Source organism: Ovis canadensis, chromosome 25 (assembly GCF_042477335.2).
Source record: "Ovis canadensis isolate MfBH-ARS-UI-01 breed Bighorn chromosome 25, ARS-UI_OviCan_v2, whole genome shotgun sequence".
Classification (NCBI taxonomy): Eukaryota; Metazoa; Chordata; class Mammalia; order Artiodactyla; family Bovidae; genus Ovis; species Ovis canadensis.
The window spans coordinates 63,260,888-63,268,788 of record NC_091269.1 but is presented as its reverse complement, the minus strand read 5'-3'; the positions used below and the strand labels follow the sequence as shown (position 1 = coordinate 63,268,788).

General features: G+C 56.2%; 2 long non-coding RNA genes across 3 annotated transcripts; both read right to left on the bottom strand.

The window, feature by feature from the left end:
- Positions 1-741: 741 nt before the first annotated feature.
- On the bottom strand, positions 742-3,554 carry LOC138430289 (uncharacterized). Its single transcript, XR_011253093.1, has 2 exons — positions 1,857-3,554; positions 742-1,017 (listed from the first exon to the last, which is right to left on the bottom strand). It is a non-coding gene; the product is annotated as an uncharacterized lncRNA (long non-coding RNA).
- A 117-nt stretch (positions 3,555-3,671) lies between these two features.
- LOC138430287 (uncharacterized) lies at positions 3,672-7,762 on the bottom strand. 2 transcript variants are annotated; one of them, XR_011253091.1, is made up of 3 exons: positions 7,247-7,760; positions 6,963-7,071; positions 3,672-6,814 (listed from the first exon to the last, which is right to left on the bottom strand). It is a non-coding gene; the product is annotated as an uncharacterized lncRNA (long non-coding RNA). The 2 variants fall into 2 exon arrangements; XR_011253090.1 differs by having other exon boundaries at positions 6,963-7,762.
- Positions 7,763-7,901: the final 139 nt, after the last annotated feature.

The window sequence follows — 7,901 nt, the reverse complement described above, 5'->3', positions numbered from 1 at the left end:
GTCAGGAACCACCCAGTATCTCCAAAGGTGTCTGAGATGGTGGAGGGACTGATTGCCCAAGACCAGGTGGTGCAGAGAGCTGGAGCGGCAGTGGCCCCATCGGTCACTCCTCACTGAGGAACAGGTCAGGAGTGGCCCTGAGCATCTGCGCGGTGGCCCTCCCAGCAGAGCCCATGGCGCTGGGCAGAGGAGGGGCCTGACCCTGAGGTGGGGAAGCTTGGGCACCTGGGGAGGATGTGTGCAGGTGGGGTGGGGCTCTGGGGCCTGGGGCCGCCCACCCTAATAGCAGGGACCAGAATGCAGAGGGGGAGGGGAGGGGTCCTTGTTGGGCGAGGGTTGGGTGCACTGGGGAGGCCCTCCCGGGGGGTGGCCCCTTGAATGCCCAGGCCTCCAGCGCTGGGGTGAACAGCACCCGCAGACCCCCGGGGCTGGGCAGAGCCCCCTCCCCCAGGGCTCACCCTCCCGCTCCCAGGCTCGCAGCCTGGCTCTGTGCTCTGGAGCAGACGCCTTCTCTGTGATGAGTTCACCTTCGGGCATGCTTCCTGGCAGCAGGGTCTTTCCAGCTTTAAGCCAGTGAGGAAGGGTTCCTTTTCCAGACAGGCCCCCCCACCCGACTTCTGGGTCCTCCAGCCTCCACTTAGATTGGTCCAGCTAGAACATAGTCAGGATTTGGCAAAATCAGCCGCATACAAACAAAGTAATTCTCTCTTGGAGCAAAACAGAAGGCACAGGACAACCTGGTGGAAAATGAGTCGTAAAACTTTAAAAAACGTTCAAAATGTGTCTCAGCCACAACGGAAGAGAACTGAAGCTCCACACAGATTCCAGGACATGGGAGGGGATGAGACACGACTCTCAGGCTCGTCGGGTCCCAGGCAGATGGGCTGTCAGAGCTCACTTCTCTGGGGTTTCAAGCCGACGGTGCAGCCACCCACGTCAAACGCAGACTCAGTCTGGAGACCATCCCCATTTCTGTGGCCAGTGGAGCCCCAAGCAAGTCAGATCTGCACCACAGACCTGCAGATCAAACGATGTTTCTTTACAGGCTGACAAGCAACCTTTTAAGTTTGAATGTTTACTGTTTTCAGTCCTAATTCTGCTTCTATATCTTAATTCTGAATAGCTTTCCTTCCCATTCCCACCTTAGGTCCATGGGGGTGTATCTCCTCTCTGACTGCACCACAGGTGCTGACCCCTGAGCTGGTCACGTGTTAGATGAAGCACTGTGGCCTCATCACGCCCAACCATGGCAGGCAGGGGACATCACTGGTGTTGGTGATACAGCTGGGGACCTGGATTCAGCTGTGAGTCCACAGCCAGATGCCTCTGTTGACACAGGGCCCCTTAGAAACAACACTGGATGAATGCTGGGCCTTTCTCTTCATGCCTGTTTCAGCTCTCACTTAAGAAGGCACATGCGCTTTCCAGAGAAATGTTGGGAAGAAGTGGGGAAGAATTAAAAGGGAAGAAAACGCCAGATGTATTGCAAACAGAATGCATTTTACAGTGAACACCTGTCCGACCCACTAGGAACTGCCAGTTAGATCTCACCAGTCGCCTGTCTTCACTTCCCCAATTTTATCCTCCGCCCACCCTAGGTCGATGCCCATTCACAGAGTTTCTCCTTCTGGAGCAGAGCTCACACACAGTGAGTGCTTGAGCACTCGTGGAGCTTTGACACGGGCTACCCCGAACAGTGTGGGACGGACCCTGCAGAGACAAGGTTCCCGGGGCCCCTCCAGGTCCCCTGCTATTTCCCTGATGCAATCGTGGGTCTGACATGTCTCCACCAAGGGCTGGCCTGCCCGTGGCCTCACAGGACAGGATGCGTGACAGGCTCACCTGTCGAGACTCACCTGTGCGGTGGGGACAGGAGGGACCTCTGTGAACACTCCCTGTTCTCCACCCCTCCTGCCTGCGGGCTCCTCTGCAGCGGGATGTCTGGCTGCTGAGCGTCTGCTATGCCTCTTCTCTTCCTGAAAACGTCTGTTTCCGTTGCCCCTGGGGGTCTGGGCTGCAGGGGCGGCACCGGCTTAGTTTTCTGGAGCTGCTGGGCATTCCCCCCGGCTTGTCTTCACTGTCCCCGCCGGCGCTGTCAGCTGTGTAAATCCTGCTGTTCTTCCTGTTGTGTGGTATTCACGCTTGACTCCCTGTGGCTGGTCTGCTGAGAGTTTTTTCATGTGCTTATTTCCCAGCACTTGGCTTGGTGTTTGTTCAGGTGTTTTCACCATTATTTTTCTTGAGTGGTTTGTATTACTGAATTTTGATGTTATTTATTCTAGGTGTCAGTTCTTTGTCAAATATGTTTTTGAGAATTATATATATCTGCAGTCAGAGCAGTGATTTGATGAGCAAAGATTTTAATTTTGATAAAGTCTAATCATCAAAGCTATGATTTTTCCAGTAGTCATGTATCGATGTGAGAGTTGGACCATAAAGAAAGCTGAGCGCCGAAGAATTGATGCTTTTGAACTGTGGTGTTGGAGAAGACTCTTGAGAATCCCTTGAACAGCAAGGAGACCAAACCAGTCCATCCTAAAGGAAATCAGTCCTGAATATTCATTGGAAGGACTGATGCTGAAGCTGAAGCTCCAATACTTTGGCCACCTCATGTGAAGAACTGACTCATTGGAAAAGACCCTGATGCTGGGAAAGATTGAAGGCAGGAGGAGAAGGGGATGGCAGAGGATGAGATGGTTGGACGGCATCACCGACTCAATGGACATGAGTTTAACTAAGCTCCGAGAGTTGGTGATGGACAGGGAAGCCTGGCGTGCTGCAGTCCCTGGGGTTGCAGAGTCAAACACGACTGACTGAACTGAGCTGAATCAACAGAAGTAAAGTGAGTGTGTCCCTAATGCACGTTTACGTGGTTCATGTGTTCTTCCGGGTTCCTGTATGTGTCATGTGAAATGTGGCGACTGTGCCCCCCACTGTGTAAGCCCACCACACACCCTGCTCTTTGGGTACAGGTGTTGCAGGCAGGACCTTGACACGAACTCTAAGTTGCGGTAGCTTTTCCTCTGAGCATCACATGCAGTTGATACTTTCCTGCAAAACCAGGGGCTGCATCTCAGTGTCCTGAACCCACACTGTGCAGCCTTTTGCTTTGTCACCACAACAAGGTTGGCCAGAGGGGAAGAATGCTGTGATGCAGGGTCTTCAGCAGCCTGGAAATTCCTGGAGGTGGTGCTGTCTGGGCACCAATCGTCTGGTGTGGCTCCTGGCCCCACCATGGGGGAATCCAGCTAGACTGATAGGTCACTGACCTCCAAACAGCCAAATGTCTCCTGGAAGTGTTCTGGGCACCCGTGTAACAGCATCTGGGCTGCTCACAGTCCATAGAATGTGAGAGTGGTCGGCTATACCTGTCTGCTTCCTGGCGGCAGGCAGCGTAATGATGACTGTTGAATGGTTTTCAGTTTATGTTGACAAACAGCCTCAGCCAACCCACTGAGAGAATAGTGCTGTCTGCATTTGGGGGCCCTTCGCTTTAATGCAATTAGTTTTCCCTCCCCCTTCAGCTTCCAAGCAAAGCAGTGGTTCTGCCGTTAAAAGTCTTGACACTTTAATTGGAGTTTCAATTAGAAATTTCAGGGTATGGAATTGTTACATGGCACCAGGTTTCAGTAGGAATGATGGCTTCACATATGAGTCATATGAAATCTTCATAGTTTTACTGGAGAGCTTTACTGAAGCCTAGTATGGGGGTTTTGAGGGTTTGTCCAAGACTGAGGAACAAAGAATAATCTTCAGGTCTCCACCCACCCTGGTAAATAGGCATGAAAGTGAAAGGGAAAGTCCTACAGTCATGTCTGACTCTGCATTTCCATGGACTGCAGCCTGTTCCACTCCATGGAATTCTCCAGGCAAGAGTACTGGGGTGGGTTGCTTTTCCTTCTCCAAGAGATCTTCCCAACCAGGGGATCGAATCCAGGTGTCCCACATTACAGGCGGATTCTTTACCAGCTGAGCCACCAGGGAAGCCCAAATAGGCATGAAAGCGACCCAAACCGAAAATATCACCTCCAGGGGCATTTCTCCTGAAAGCCCTGAAGTGGACCAATCAGCATTGCTAGATGGGAAGGCGGGTAAGTGAAGGTCAAGGGCACTGGCATCAGGAAGGACCTGGGAGAGGTGCATGTGCAGGGCTGGCTCGTTACAGGGTTACACGTGCTTCACGGCTGACAGGCCTCTGCCTCTCGAGTCAGGACACTTCCTGACTGAGCCTGTGGGTGTTGGCGCTGCTGTGACCTACATGAAATCGATGCTCCAATTCCAAGCGTGGGTTAAAAAGTGGTGACTGTGGGTTGGTGGTGGTGTTTCCCAAATTAAGCTGCTGACCAACTGGAAGGTCACAGAGGAGGTGTCCATCAGCGGAGAGAAGGCCCGCTCTGTCCGCAATGAGGAGGCCCTCTCCATCCACGGTGAGGAGATGAAAAGTGGCCTCGGGACACTCTTCCCCACAGACTGCAGACGCCGGGCTTGGGGGGGACCCGAGGGGCCTCCTCGCCTCAACCCAGGGCCAACCCACCACCCTCCTTCCTGTAGCTCTCCCCACGCCCCCACACTCCCCACGCCTGCCCACCCCTCCCCACACCCCGCCCCACCCCGCCTTCCTCTAATCCAGCCACCCTCGGCCCATCCTTCCCTACTGGACCCTCCCACCTGCCAAGACTCCAGGGCCAGGCCTTCACCCTGCACCCCGGGGATGTCAGGGGGGCCTGGTCCCCCACTCCGGGCCGCCCCCTCCCTCACCTGCATCCCCTGCGGGGCACCAGGCCGCCCTGACCCATCACTGTCTGACTGTCTCCCTCGCGGGGTGGCTCATCCACTCCTGTGTCTCCCGCTGAGGACCCCACATTACCCCTAGGTACCCAGCCCCTGCTCACACTCCTGCTGACCGTGACTCTGAAATCCGGGGACAGCTGTCCTATGACCCTGCCACTCCCAGCTCCATGGTGTCACCAAACCTCACGGTGAAGTGGATGAACCAGTGGGAGGTGTTTCTCACTTAATCACAGACACGCCCACCTGACCATGTGTAACAAGACCCCACACAAGTTCTGATGATAGTTGAGGGTGAAATGCATGTTCTGGTGCCACTTTTTGGCATTTTAACCATTTTTCTCTCTCTTTCATCTGGGAGGTTTGCCTCTTCTGTGTTTCACTCACGTGCTGGTTGACTTTTTCTCAGGTTCTCTCCAGATTCATCTCTGAGGGAGTGTCCTTTGCTTCCTGCTCTGAAAAGTTCCTCTGACTTTACTCTTTACCTCACTGAAGGCAGGGCTTGACGTCCGGGTTGGAGCAGGCCTGTGGCCCTGCGGTCGCTCTGCCTGGGGTTTTCTGCCAATTAGGGCCTGTTTGGGCCTCTGAGACGATCCTGGCTTGTTTCCGCTCATCCATCAGGTGCTGCTGCCCGTTGACTGGGGTTTACGAGTAATGACATCTGTGTCACTCGTACTTGGAGCTGCCCCATCGTGGGGTGCAGCCCACTCTGTCCCTGGGGCCCCATTCCCGTTAGAATGTGTAGAATTGGTTCAACTGTCCCTGCAAAGAGTCGATGTGACTTAGCAACTGAACGGTAGCAAGAGGAGGGGAGCCCAGCTCTCAGCTGGTGTGTTTTTAGCTCCATTTTGGAAAAAGAAAGACAAGATGGAGAGAAGCATAGCTGTCACCCTGAGAAGTATCAAGGCAGCGATGGAGGTTTTAAATGACAGAGAAGTTGGTGTCCACACTGGAGGTACCACACGGCTGGCATTCAGAGGGAAGGTGCTGGAGACCATCACCCTCTTTGCAGTTCAGCGACCCCACAGGCAGGTCAGCCAAGTGGCCCCTGCTTGCCGCTCACTCCTGCCATCTGGGGTTAAGTCTGGGGCTGCAGTTGCATTTGCCCATCAGGCGGCCGTAACAGAGTGTTATGGATGTAGTGCGAACAACAGACATTTCCCGTCTCCCGTCCTGGAGGCTGGAACCCAAGACCCAGGTGTGGGCAGCACCGGTCCCCCTGAGGCCTCTCCCCTTGGCCTGTGGACAGCCGTCTCCTGCCCGTGTCCTCGCTTGGCCACCCTGTGTGTGTGGGTCCCTATGTCCTGACCTCCTCTTCCCACAAGGACACCGGGTCTATTGGATCAGGGCCCACCTGAATGGCCTCATTTAACTCAATTCTCTGTTCAAAGACCTTGCTGTCATAGGCAGGCCGGATGGGAGGTGCTGGGGGCAGGGCTGCCACACATGTGTCTGAGGGGCAGAATCTGGGCATCACGCCAGCCAGAGGCATTGTGGCCTTTGTGCGAAAGTGAGAGACCAGTATCCCCCACGGTTCTGGGGCTGAGCTCCCGGGGCAGAACCACAACCTGCCTGAGGACTGAAACACTTGGGCCTACAGCTCCTGGGGAAGGACGTGGATTTGGAACACGAGTTGGGACCTGGCTTAGTGTATGGATGGCACCCATAGGCCGAGCAGACCCGCTCCAAAGTGGCCATGTCCTGGCACCCTGCACTAAGCCAGGGCTCCCAGAATGAAGCCTCTGCCAAGTTCCTGTTACGCCAAGCAGAGGGTTTGTGATCCACGTGGTGATGGTTGGAGCTGGAGGTACAGTGCAGACTTGTGGGGACTGAGCACAGATGTGGGCAGGATGAGATGACACTTTCAGACACGTCTATGCACGGGTCAGCACACGAGTGTCCCTTCAGGCATCGATGCCTCGCTCCGAGTATCTTGGAGGTCCTTGGTGTTTATTTACTGGACACCTTCCATCATTGCCTCAGGCACACCAGCCGCAGCTGTGGGTGTTTGGGACCGCCTGATTTTCTGTAACAGCAAAGAACATTTGTGGTTCACGCTACTTCTGCGTTATTCCCACATCTGCCCCCTTTGCCCTGGGATCATTAGATCTTCCCTGTTTACACCTCGGCCTCCCTCGTCGAGGGGGTGCGTCTGCCCAAGTGAGCTCTGTTACCTCTGATCAGCCTGAGAGGCAGTGCGGTTCTGAGAACTCCAGCCCGGACAAGAGCAGTGGAGGGGCGCGGACACGGCCTTGGATCTGTCATCCCAGGAACAGACGTTGACTGTGGAATGGTGAAAGTGCCTGACTTTGACCCGGACTCTGACTCTGACCCCAAGCCTAACCCTTCCGATCTCATCTACCCCATGGACACACAAGCTCCTCTTTAGTGGGGAAGACTTTTACTTTGAAAAATACTCTGACAGTAAGGAAGGTTCAGTTACTCAAGAAACACCTGCCTTCAGGCCGTGTGTGAAGCATTTCGGGGGCGCATCAGGTGAGCCTGGGATGCAGGCTTGGGGATTGCCCGGCCTTGTAACGTTCCTTCACTGGTCCAGGTGCGCGCCCAGCGCGGATGGGTACAGAGAACTTTCCTGCAGAGGATTCAGTTGGCGGAGGCGACTCACCGCCCTTGCGGGGCGGGCGGAGGGTGTTCAGGAGGGCGGGACGCGGCCGGGGAAGGGGTGCGGGCGGTCACAGGCCCGTCGGTCGGGCGCCCTCTCCCCTAACCTCCGAGTCTCCGCCACAGACACGGCTGAGCTCATCCGCCCCTCCCGCCGGCAGGAGGAAGGCGCCCGGAAAACGTCCACTTTGGGGAACTCTGTTTCTGGGGTCCGCCTACCTGAGGGCAGCCTCGGGGTCCGTAAGGGCTCTGTGCCCGACCCCGCTTCCCTCCGACGCGCGCTCGGCCCGCCGGCAGCAGCGGCCTCTCCGCGGTTGGCTCCGCGCTCGCCCGGCCTCCGCGCTGCCGGCACCGCCCCTCCCCGCGCCGCCCCGGCTCCGCCCCTCCCCGCACCGCCCCCGGCTCCGCCCCCCGGTTCCGCCCCCGGCACCGCCCCTCCCCGCACCGCCCCCGGCTCCGCCCCCGGTTCCGCCCCCGGCGCCGCCCCTCCC